Raw genomic sequence first — 13,644 nt, forward strand, 5'->3', positions numbered from 1 at the left:
TGCAATTATACATTCTTGTAATTAAATGGCTGTCTTAAATTGTTGTAATGGTATCATGACTTGGAAAACTTTCTTTTACTCTTTAGTGTTAAATTATTTGTTGTGGATATCTACCAAAAATAGTACAGTTTATGGAATCTTTCTCCAGAATATCTTAATTGTAGACTACATGAAATAACTTACTCCCAAATTTTCATTATTTCATAACTAGTCAAGCTAGGGCACAACTCACCATAAACAATAAATAACTAAATTTGACTGACAATGATCCATGAAAAGTTGTCTAGGTCATACTTAGGGCAAAATCATAAGTTAGGCACGAAGAAGAGATGGTAACTTCTTGCATTTTAAGGACTTTTGAAGGAAGAGGTTTCATGGCTATAAGTCACTCTAATATGTAAATAGCTCTCCCTAACAGGGAAAAATTCTTTGTGAAACTCTTTGTGTTGTATGTGAGAATGTTGACTTTGAGTCTAATACAAAAATAGAGATAGGTTAGACATCTTTTTCTATGCCATTGTTACATGCTAACATTTGTGAAGTAGGGAGTCAACTATTCTTGTTTTTCTTTTCCATGACTAGGGATTTTACTTATGAAATATTTTACTTAAGTTATTATTTCTTCTCTGAAATATTTTTGCGGGTTTCTTGAATTTATAAGCCTTGAACAGACACAGCAATTTATAAATAAACTGTTAGAGGCTTAATAGAAATTATCTGATATTTTGCTCTTCAATAGCATATTTTACAGACTACTGCTGCACATTGTAAACAATGTGACTTGATTAAAATATTTTTCGTGCACTGTATATATGTATAGACATATATGTGCAATGTATATAGATACTATATATATATATATATATATATATATATATATATATATATATAATACTTTTTAATAGTGTCTGTGTCCCTTTTGGAATCGGATGTAATACAAAAGAGATATTTATTTTCTATTAATTGCTGTCTATGTGCAAAAAAATTTGTTACAGCTATGGCTTATGGAATAATATACATTGAAGATAAAGCAAATATTCTTTCAGTATTCAACTTTTTCATATGTACAGCCTAAACATTAAAATGTGTTCTCTTAATTTGTCCTGTTTAAACTATCTATATTTTGTTATAGGTGCAAAGGCCAGTGTGTCTTTTGAAAAAAAAATGCATTTTTAAATTTAAGAAATAATTTTAAATGACTTTACAATGTTTAACATATGTAAAGCTCTTGCAGTAGTACCAAGGGGCATGCTAGTGCTATATAAGTGTTTGCTATTATTATTAGTGTTAGTATGACTCTTATTAAGAACTATTTAGATAGAAATTTCAGAGTAAGTTTTCACTAAATATAAGGTATAATATCATCAACATTTCAATATCATAACACTAGATTAAAAAGATGTGGTACATAATATTGTTACACCCACTTACAGGAGAATAAAAGTTTCTCACTGCTACAAAACAAAACAAGGTCTGTATCACAGTGGTTGTGGTCATTGTATTTAATCTTCGATGGTTTGTTCACACTTATTTTTATCAATCTCTTCAGAATGCAATTCTTACTTTAAAGTGAAAAGATTGCATTTGAGGTTGTATAATTGGTTTGTACTCATTTGTAGTTAGGCTACATAGTATTAAAAGAAAAACAACTGTTTTGCAAACTTTTTAGCAAAGAACAAGAGATAGTACTGGCCCTTGCTTGATACAAGGGGCCCTTGAAACTGTTATTGCCTTTGTTTATTTGCTTGAGTTTTTAAATGTTTGTTACTAACTGTGGTATAAATGCTAAGTATCCTAGTGGGCATGTTTGTATGCCATACCTCTGGAAGAAAACATATTATATAATTATATGAGTTCAATTGCTGTAATAATTTGCACACCCAAAGCCATGACTCAGAGAGAGCGAAGTTTATTGAAAGATCTAAATCCCACTGGAGGAAAAAAAAAAAAGGTGGTCTAATGGATGTCAAAGCATTATAGCCCATTATATTCTGGGAATGCTATGTAGAATATTCACCCCACTAAATTAGGACAATAGTATTAGAAATTCAGGAAGAAAAGTGAGCATGTTACCAATTTTGTGTTTCTTTGTTCTTTTATAGTAAAACCTAGACATATTATATTGTATTTTGCAATTTAACTCACTGTCTTTTACTCTTTTCCTAACTGCAAAATGTAATGTAAACAGTTTAAAATGAATGAGGTTACATACCGACTTGTCCTTGTATTCTTTTGTGGCATTACTGTACCCAGGTTATGGATTCTGTTCCATAACACATAACTGTCTTACACATATATCAGGTAACAAGTCACTTGAAAGGAGGGATGCTTTTTTACATATTATCACAATACAATTTTGTAATCTTATATGCTTAATACAATAGGTAATATAATGAACACTTCAGGGTTGCAAAATGGTAACTTGTATGAGAATGAGTACAATACAAGAATTCTGGCATAATACTAAAAGGACAGCTTAGTTCAATTATGAATAATTCTCGGTAGGAAAATTGAGCCATTTGATGCAATACAATAAAAAACTCAGCTTGCAGACATGGTTATTTGCATTGCTGGAAGAAGATTAGCAATTCTCCCAGAAGGAAATTATTTTTAGAAGGTGTATGATAAAAATAGTAAAGAATTGAATAAGTTAATGATTCATTCAGCAATTCTGGCAATGCTGCATAATCTATAGGTTACATATGTGTTTAGGTAAATAATAAAGAAACTGGGGATACCAAGTTGAAGGAGAAATAGAAGTGTTATATTATTCTTGCAGAAAAACAATCTTTCCATTCAATTTAATAATTGAAGCAAATGCAGCAGCAAGACCTGATGTCTATCCATTGATTAGTGTACTTAGTTTTCAAAAAGAATGCCACAGATAAATTTATGCAAAATTGATAAATGAAAAAGAAAAATGCCTGAAAACAAATAAAAGTATGGCAACAATAAATCAACAAATTGCACTTCTAATGAGGGCATAGAAATAATAGAAAGAAAGGGAAACTGTAGAATTTAAGAATACAATAAGTAAAATTAAAAAATCAACTAAGGTAAACCAACTTTAGATTCGTAATGTCAGAAAAGAATTGATGACTGGAAATTGACTTTAAAAATGTGAAATACAGAGAGAAAAAACAAGTTTGAGCCTAAAAAATAAACAGAACCTCACAGACCTGTAATAAAACATCAAATATTTTAGCATAATTGCAAATGGAGTCCCAGAAGATTGAAAAAAAGAGAAAAGTAACTTTGAAATCCAATTTTTTCTTATTTTGTTTATTAATGGTTAATAAGCATGTGGAAAGATGTTCAACATCATTATTAATTAGGAAAATAAAAAAATCCCCAAGAATATATTTCTATATATTATTAGAATTGTTATACAAACAAGCAAACAAAGTAAAGCTGTAAAGAAACTCAAATCATTCTATTACTCTGAGGTTAATGTAAAATTGCACATCCATTTCAGGAACAGTTAGTTTCTTAAAACGTTAAATATAAATTTACCCTACAACCAAATATATATCCAAGGAAAGACAAGTACATATGTGTTTAGAAAGTGTTATTGACAATAGTCATAAAACTGGACACAATTCAAATGCTCTTCAACTTGTGGAGGGATAAACAAAATGTGGTATATCAATACAATAAAATATTATTCAGCAAATTAAAAGGAGTAACTACTGATATACAGAACAACTTAGAGGAATCTCAAAAATATTATGAATGAGTAAAGGAACTCAGATCCAAAATAGTACACATTGTATGTTCCATTTATATGAAAGCTTTAGAAAAGATAAAAGAAAAAGAAAACAGATAAGCTCTTGCCTTGAGCTAATAGGAGAAGCAGGGGTTAAGGAAAATTAATACAAGGGAGCTTTTGGGGTAAGGAAATATTCCAAACCTGAACTGTGTTGTTGGTTGCACAACTCTACAAATGTATTAAATCATTGAATTTTAAACTTATGATGCGATGAACTTTATGTTTTGTAAATCATCCATCAATAAAACTGTTAAAAGGTACTGAAATCACCATTAATCAAGAGTATGAGGTCTAAAAAATGGCAGTGTCCATGGAGGATGGCATTGCAGTCATAGCCTGTGATTATCCCTATAGTATACAACATGTAGGAGACATAAAAACAGTGTTAAATTATTTTAGCTTTCTTATTGCTATTACACATGGAAGGTGAAGAGCTGGTGAGTCTTGAAACTGCATCCAATGGGCAGTAAAAACAGATGACCATTCCAGAGGAAAGCACAGATCTATTATTCAGGAGCAAAATAAATTTGTTTAAAATTACAGATACAGTTCTATAGAAGTATCATATATGGTAATTCAATTTTCCTTAAAAGGATCACGAGAGAAACTTGCTATGTGTTATAAATGCCTCAGCATGGTTCTGAGGTTAATGTATATTGGCTGTAGATAACTGAAGTTAAAACAAATGTCAGAGTTCACTGTGGCCTGATTCCTCTCATCCAAGGTAGAAAAGGTCCTAAAAAAATAAGAAATTTCTGTCTAATTAACTCAGCAGAAAACATTCTTACTTTAACATAGTTTTTCTAAAGAATATTAAGACCATCACATACAATGTATACATTGCATATGTTCCCTCTTTCCAAGCAGAAAGTCAGAAACTGGACAAAACACTCATTTTGTCAAACCATTTTATTGCTTCATAGGGACATATTGTACTTATTGACACTGTAGGTCCAAAATTTTTCTTATTTTAAATACTGAAATTGTCCTTGTCTTCTTTTTATCCTTGTCTTCCCATATTGTAGAAAACAATTGGTTTAAGTTATCTTGATAGACTTCTGCAGATGACGGAAAATGATATCAACTTGGTTATTACAGAAAATATTTTGTCATAATCTGAGTTGGAATATAGATTTATTAAACATGTTCAGTTGTCTATGCCCAGGGAAGAAAAAGAAAATTGAATAAATATGTGGGTTTCTGAGTATGTGTATATATTACCATCAGGAGACACCTGCCAGCAATTTTATTACACACTCCACAAATTTTTTTATACGGTGGTCAATTATGGCTGCTCAATAATATTTAAATATGTTTTACAAAGAGATATGAAAGACACTGCCAACTGACATGAAACTCAACTAAATAATACATTTTGGATTAAAAGCCATCTAGGTACTATAATTGCTCAACATAATGCAACTTAATAGAAAACAGTCAAACTAGTACAGCAAAAATAATATAAATAAATAAATAAATAAAATAAAAGAGACAACAGGTGTATTTATGCAAACTGTAGTGCAGAGAATGGATCATGCTAGAGAATTCATATGGAAAAAAATGTCTGATTACTAAAAAGGAGGCTCTTTTGATAGGCTATGGCTTATTTTAGAGCAATTAAATACTGAACTAGGGTTGTTAAAGTGTATTTATTAACATCTAAACTATGAAAGGGTCAGTAGATAGAGAGTAACTAATTTGTCTGGTAACAATTTCTCCAGTGCCAGTAGTAACAGGCTCTTGTCTGCATCAAGAAACAAAAGAGATATATAAAGAATTATATGCAGTCAGAAATTCCTGAGTAATAACTCCCCACACCAAAAAAAAAAAAAAAAAAAAAAAAAAAAATTATTTCAGGTGAGACTGAATCACAACCACATCTGTAGAAAGAAATAAGCACACTTCCAGAGAGTTCAATCCAGAGGTTCAGCATTTGGGTAGGTTTAGCAGATGAATCTTGGAAAAAGACTGGTAAAGTGCCTGAAAGAAATATCCTCAGCAATTCCTGACATAAGAGAAGATTGATTAGTAATGCAATCCTCATTTACCACCAAGAAAGAAGCAAACAGTCCTGCTTTTTGCAAGGGATCAACAAATCCATAGGGGGATAATGTGAAAATTTTATTTTATTTTTCTTGTTTTGGGCTTGGCTGACAGCAGGCCACAATAAAAAAAGTTGGAGAGATATATTCAGAATAAGAGTTTAGATTTGGTGCCCAGAAGTCGATTAATTTGGATATAGTGAAAGGGCTAAACACTGTGCATATGTTCAATATCTTCCCAAAAGTCTCTTCCCACCTTCCCTCTACTGCTAAAGCCAGTTCCACCAGCCATCAGTATGAGACAAAAGATAATGAAAAGAGAGACAGTCATCCAGAGGGGCACAAGACTTAAAGGGAACCAGATTCAGGAAAAGGGAGTGGGAAGTGACATGATCCACGCAGGACATGGTTTCTTCATGGACTATGGATGGGCTGTGTTGCTGAGTGAGAAAACCTGAGCCAGTCATAAGAGAAGGAAGAACCCTCACTTGAAAATCACCTTCCCAATTAATAGTTTGAGAGTTCTGTGCCTATAATTTTTGTTATCTTTTTTGGGGGGAGAACAAAAAACATTTAGAAAATCAAAGACAAGGCAATATTAGGGAACAATAAACAAAGACGAGGATATAGAACAATCTTATATTTTAGGGTCCATGCATGAAAATAAAAAGACCAATTAATATTATCACGTTAAGCACTGACCTTAAAATATATTGTTGCCAGAGAAAATAAATTATAAAATGAGACTGAACTATAAGAATGGTTATTGTTTGGTATTGGCACACACTTTATTTCCTTGCCTTGATTCCTTTTTAATATATGGAGGCCCTTTTTATTTCTGATTGACTGAAGTACATGGAAGATGACAAATTCACTATACACTGGAATTAAGTGTTCTATGATTAGGACCACAACACAGAAAAAGTTTAAAAGCTTGAGAAAATTTAGTAACATGATTTATTATTGTATGAGCAATAATATGGGCAAGGCTAGGCCTGAATGACATATAATTGCTAAAACATCATCATGCTAATAAGATAGTGGTTAATTTTTTGTTCTACCACTGTCCTCTACCATATAGCTAAGCACTCTAGAACACTTGACCTCCAAGGCTGCCAGTAGGTGAGGGAGAGGAAAGCTATTCCAAAGATGATTTTATGGCTTGTGCATGGAAAAGGTATGAATCATTTCTATCAACATCTCACTAGCTAAGACAGAGTTATATGACTATCCAACAGTGATGGAAGCTGGAACATGTACTAACTTGTGTGCCTGTGAAGAAAAGAAAAGACACATTGGTGAGGAGCAAGAGCATTTCCATTTGCAGCTTTTTTAGAAAAATGTTTAGTTTTAAGAAAATAGATATATAAACATCATATAAAGTTTAACGGTATATTTTAGTGGAAATTTGGAGCATAAGCAATTGAGCCACAGTAACATTTTGAGTTATAAATTAATGTCAGAGTCTCCTTAATGTTAAAATCACACCAATTCTGCGTTCTTTAAGCACAGATAAACAAGCAACTCACATATTATCCTTGGATTCCTTCCACAATATTTTCAGGAATTTCCTGCTAGTAATATTTTTGTCCAAAAAATTCCGTTCTACCACTTTTATGCCATCTTTCTCTATTACTGGAGCACAGCATCTCTGGCTGCTTCTGTGTTTTTAATTTCTCTTCTGCCCGCTTGCTCATCATAATTCCATTCTGTAAGTCATATTTTCACGCAGTGGTAATTTGATTTTGGGAAAGAAGCAAATATCTTTCAAAACTGTCAAAAGTCCATGTAAATCAGGTTAGTACTTAACAAAGAAACAATAAAAGCTGGGAGGATACCAGATGTACAATTCTGCGGATAACCTAACTTGCCACTGGTGTTCAAAGTCTAAAATCCGGCACTCATTCCCTGCTTCGCTAGAGCAGGGCACCATCACTGATTGGAAGAGAGAATGGTGCACTCTCTGAGTCCACCCTCATATCTCTTCACACGGAACTCTTGTCCTCCAGCTTTTCCTACCTCTGAAACAAGAACAGAAAATTTTCTTACATTACTCTGTTCAAGATAATTCTATGCTTCCTGAAACCAAAATATACCAGGACAACATGATGTACATAGCCTTCAATGATTGATAAAACTGAGCAGAATAATCCCTGAAGACAGAAGTGTCCATCCAAACTTTTGGCCTCCCTAGGCCACGTTGGAAGAAGAAAAATTGCCTTGTGTCACAAATAAAATACACTAACACTAACAATAGCTGATAAGCCAAAAAAAAAAAAAAAAAAAAAAAAAAAAGAGAAAGGAAAACCTCAACAAAATCTCAATGTTTTTAGAAAGTTTACAAGTTTGTGTTGGACTGTATTCAAAGCTGTCCTGGGCCACATGTGGCCCAATTGTTGAACAGGCTTGCTTTGAGGGAAAAAACAAACAAACAAACAAAAAACTTTCAATAATTTTTAAGAAGCATAGATCTATTAACAAATGTATTAATAAATTATATTGTTATACATCCTAGACAATGTCTTTATTATTAGATTTCTAAACGGTTTTAAAAATGTCTTATTTTGGTTATTTTTACATTTACCTACAACTTAAAAGTGACACACTTGGAAATGAAAATTTAGTGAAATAATTTCAAAGTCTAATAGAAGTGGTAATGTGATGAAATGCTCTACATTAAATAAAATTTTTTTTATATTTGCAAATCTATCTTAATACCCATAGGTTGTCAAAACTATCTTTTATTGAGTAATATTCTTATATATTTGGAAACATCCTATATATTTAATCTGCAGAAAAGTTTATAAAGAAAATCACAGCAATAACATATTTTTATAAGAATAAAAAATCACAATTTTAAAATTTAAAATATGTTCAACATAATTATAAGAAAACAGATTTGAATAGCAACAAGATTATTTTTATTCTGGGGAATAATTCTGTATTATATAAATGGTTATAAGATTTATGAAATAAAGTATCAGTTCATTCAATATATCAATATGAGATTCAAAATTTGTGGAATATATCTCAAACATCAAGCTTAATAATGAAAGATATTTCAATTGTATATTACAATGTACTTTTGAAATTCTAAAAGAATATTGGCTGGTAAAGGTACCTGAGTAAAAATCTATTACATGCCATTTTTATAGTAATAGATTACAGGTGAGTAGTTCATTTGACAACAGCCCCAGTCATCAATATTCTGAATATGATGTAGCAAACAAAATTGAAATGTTAGAGCAAACAGTCCAATAATGTATTATTATTTTATTTTTATTTAAAATTTAGCTTAATCAAAAAAAAGCTATCTTACATTTTCTGATAATTTGTAATAGTATTGCAAATATTTATTTTCAAAAAAGTTACACATGGTTATACTTAGTGATTATAGTCATTAGGTTCTATTAGTTGGATTATATGCCAAGCATTGTGTCCAAAGTTTAAGTTAATTCTTTACTTGAGTATTTTATTCTTAAATATTTTAATAGGGCTTAAAAATGTTTGCTGTTTAAATATCTGGTTTTATATTGTGATTCTTGCCATGACCTTATATAGTGTACCAGATAAATCTTTCTATCTGATGCCCGAACCATGAGAGGTGAGTATAATATTAATGAGCTGTTTATCTAACCTGTTATTCGATATCTTCTACTTAAATCACCATTTCAGAAATATAATTTAAAACATAAATTTAAAATAATTTTCCCTAAGTACTAATATGTCTTATTTTCCAGTAAACTACATAGCTTCTTTAGCATAGTAATGAGAATAATAGTGAGTTAAAATTATCATTTTTTGTTTCTAATTCATAACTATATAATTTTGTGGTATTTAATCAAATTATTCAACCTGATCAAGATACAATGTCTTCATCTAGAATTAATAATAGTATACATATGCTGAAGATTTGGTAAGTTTTAAATTTAAAACAGTATGTGATAGAACTCTCTAAATTTCGAATATCAATTCAAATGTTAGTAATTGTCATATTTGTAATAAATTAAATGATTATGGTTTGCACCAGGCATCAATGAATTGAAGTCCAGTCAGGCTGCTTGTTTCTATCAATAAAATTTAATTGGAACATTGTCATACCAAATTGTTTACGTATTGTCTCTGATTGCTTCTTGCTAGAAAGGCAGAACTGAGTAGTTATGGCAGAGACCATGCAGCTTACAAAACTGAAAATATTTACTCTCCCTGGCTGATTATGAATTAGTTTTTTAACCTCTGATTTTTGCTATTAATTATGTAAATGTTTTAGTTTTTGTCATCAAGACTGCTGGACTTGTAAATGCCATTAAAACAATAGTGTCTTATGAAATATTAAACCTTCATAAATTCTTATGTCCTGTTTTTAAAACCTTCAATTATTACATTGATCTATAAGTGTGATTGTTTTTATTACTTACAACATATGGCTCAGATATTACTGTTAATTAGCATGTATGTTATCACAAGTTCATAGATTTTTTTAAGGTTGTTTTTGTGTGTGTATTTGTGAGATTAATATAAAAAGATCATCGGTGCTTCTTTCTAGTCTTACAGGCATGCGTGAATGTAACCAAGTTAACAGCATATACATATATAAATATAAATATATAAACTTACATACTTATACCTATATATCAAATGTCACATATCACATATCATTCATAGATAGATAGATAGTTATATATGAATATTTTCATGTTTCTGCTGGGAATTTTTAGTTAAGACTTTAATTTCTGAATTAATTTAATTAATTAATTGATTGATTAATTTGTGTGCTTCTTATTTTTGTTTCCGGGGCTGAGGATGGTAGTCCCATCTTCACCCATTTTCTCTTCTTGTCTTCAGTGATACAACTGTCTTCAGGCACTCACACTGCTTCCTATGTATTAAGGCAACATAGATATCCTACAAGGGAACTGAACAGGATGGGGAAGCTGGTTGTTCACGTTCATCTAACTTTTTACAGTGTAGAAACAATGAGTTGGTGGAAAATTTTCTGCACCCTTGGTGCTGGGCAGAATGAGCGTGCAAGCGTTATGTATGTGGAAGTCCAATTCACTTACCACCTCCTCAGAGATTTTTCACTTCTCTGTGACCCCACAAACTATCCTTTCTTCATTTTGAGCCCTGAGTTATTTCTGGTGATAAACTCAATGCTGTATATTTGGTTTTGGTTTTCTTTGTGGAGAGAGAAGACAGTTTTCTTCTATGCTGCCATTTTGGAATCCTGAATTTATTTTATTAATGTTCTTCCATTTGAGTTGAGTTGTGAAAATGTTTGGAATCTCTTGCTATTTTATATGCAAAGTACATCTATGTAGTTTTCTGTGATCAGTTTTGCTATAATCACTTTGTGCTCTAGCACAAAATATAAGTTCTTATGCAAAACTGTGCACTGAGAAAACTAGAGGGCTTATGGAATAATGTTAAAAACTTAGAAAAACACATTTTTATAGTGCAGAATCCTAATTAAGTGTCCCAGAGTTTTACATATGATCATTTTTTAATAAATCCATAATATATAGAAAATACCTGAAGTTTACTTGTGGAAGGATTGCAGCTTGTGAGTTATTCTGAAATGATGGATGGATGATAATCTGAAATTTGATGGAGTGTTATGCTATAAGATCATGTGACACAATGGTAGGGTAGATGTTTAAGAGGTATGGTGTGTGTATTTGTGTCTATGTGTGTCTGTGAATTGATTTGGTTGTGAGCAATTTTCCATATTCATTTAATTTCCCACACATGAAATAATGCATAAGCAAATGTGAAATTTGCATTATTCTAAAATTGTTCATTAGTATATCAATTGCCTCGGAATAAATTTGTATTTATAAGCAAGTGTTACAGCAGAGCTTAATATACATGGAGACCATTTTTCAATCTTTTCTTCTTTGTTTATGCTAGTAAATTATGATACATCATACAGACATGAACATCTTTCTTCTTTACTTAAGCCTACAGTCTGGAAAAATTCCAAGGCATGATGTCCCAGATTGCCTTATCCAAATTCTTTACTTCCATACTAACCAGCAACTAAATAGTCTCCTAAGCAGAATAAATCCCTTTGCCCAAAATGAAAAATAATGAGAATTTAAAAAGCCATAATAACAAGTCTTTGAGAGGACCCAGTCTGTAAGATCACAATTTTCATAGCTAAACAAAATAAATCTGTTATATTCCAGTTTCATTGATTTTTCTCTATGATCACATATTATTCATTATTTCTCTATTTCTATTTGGAAAGATTGATTTGGTGGAATAGTAATTACAAAGTTATGTGGTGTATTAAAATTACATATTGTATTTGCTACAAAAATAAACATTAATTTACAAAATTATATTGACGTGAAAATATACTGTATCAGCATTCTTACAAAACTCATAAAGTTTGTTTTTAAAAAAATCTTGTCCACATTGTGCCCTCTGTTACATAATTTGGTGAAAATAAATTTCTAGAATGTTTAGAAAAGTTTCTCATATCCCCAATGTTAGCCTCACATTTGTTCTTCCCAAATTGAATTTAGAGAATGAAATGATGAATAAAGAATCAAAGTTGTGCTCACTTTGGCAGCACATATAATAATATTGGAATGATACAGAGAAGACTAGCATGGCTCCTGTACAAGGATAACACATAAATTCATGAAGCATTCCATATTTTTACACCAATAGATAAGCAGAGAGCTAAATTATGAATGAAATCCCATTCACAATTGCTAAAAAAGAGAATAATATACCTAGGAATACAGCTAACAAGGAAAGTAATGGGCTTGTTTCAAGAGAACTACAAACAGCTGCTCAAGGAAATAAGAGAGGACATAAACAAATGGAAAAACATTCCATGCTCATGGATAGGAAGAATTAATATAGTGAAAACAGCCACACTGTCCAATGTAATTAATAGATACAATGCTAATCCCATTAAACTACCATTGACATTCTTCACAGAATGAGAAAAATCTAATTTAATATTCATATGAAACCAAAAAAGAGTCTGTATAGCCAAGAACATCCTAAGGAAAAAGAACAAAGCTGGAGACATCATGCTACCCAACTTCAAACTATGCTAAAAAGCTACAGTAACCAAAGCAACATGGTACTGGTACAAAAACAGACATATAGATCAATGGAACATAATAGAGATCTTGGAAATGAGAACAAACACCTACAACCATCTGATCTTCAACAAACCTGACAAAAACAAGCAATAGAAAAAGGATCCCTGATTTAATAAATGGTATTGGGAAAACTGGCCAGCTGTATGCAGAAAATTGAAACTGGGCCCCCTTCCTTACATCTTATACAAACATTAGTTCAAGATGGATTAAAGACTTAAATGTAAAACGCAAAACTGTAAAAACGGTCTAAGAAAATTGAGGCAATACCATTCACGACATAAGTACAGGCAAAGATTTCATGAAGAAAACACCAAAAACAATTGCAACAAAAGCAAAAAATGACATATGGGATCTAATTAAACGTAAGAGGTTCAGCACAGCAAAAGAAATTATCATCAGAGTGAGCAGACAACCTACAGAATGGAAGAAATTTTTTGCAATCTATCCATCTAACCAAGGTCTATTATCTAGAATCTATAAGGAACTTAAACAAATTTAAAAGAAAAAAAAAATCCCATTAAGAAGTGGGCAAAAGACATGAACAGGCACTTTACAAATGAAGACATTTATGTGGCCAAAAACCATATGAAAAAAAAACAACAACAACAACATCACTGATCATTAGAGAAATGCAAATCAAAACCACAATTAAATACCATCTCATGCCAGTCAGAATAGCAATTACTAAAATGTCAAGAAACAACAGATG

At 31.2% G+C, this 13,644-nt stretch overlaps 1 non-coding gene across 1 annotated transcript; it reads left to right on the forward strand.

The window, feature by feature from the left end:
* The first annotated feature begins 12,372 nt into the window (after positions 1-12,372).
* Positions 12,373-12,479, forward strand: LOC115895776. Its single transcript, XR_004055885.1, has one exon. It is a non-coding gene; the product is annotated as a U6 spliceosomal RNA (small nuclear RNA).
* The last annotated feature ends 1,165 nt before the right edge of the window (positions 12,480-13,644 follow it).

Source organism: Rhinopithecus roxellana, chromosome 2 (genome assembly GCF_007565055.1).
Source record: "Rhinopithecus roxellana isolate Shanxi Qingling chromosome 2, ASM756505v1, whole genome shotgun sequence".
NCBI classification, from domain to species: domain Eukaryota; kingdom Metazoa; phylum Chordata; class Mammalia; order Primates; family Cercopithecidae; genus Rhinopithecus; species Rhinopithecus roxellana.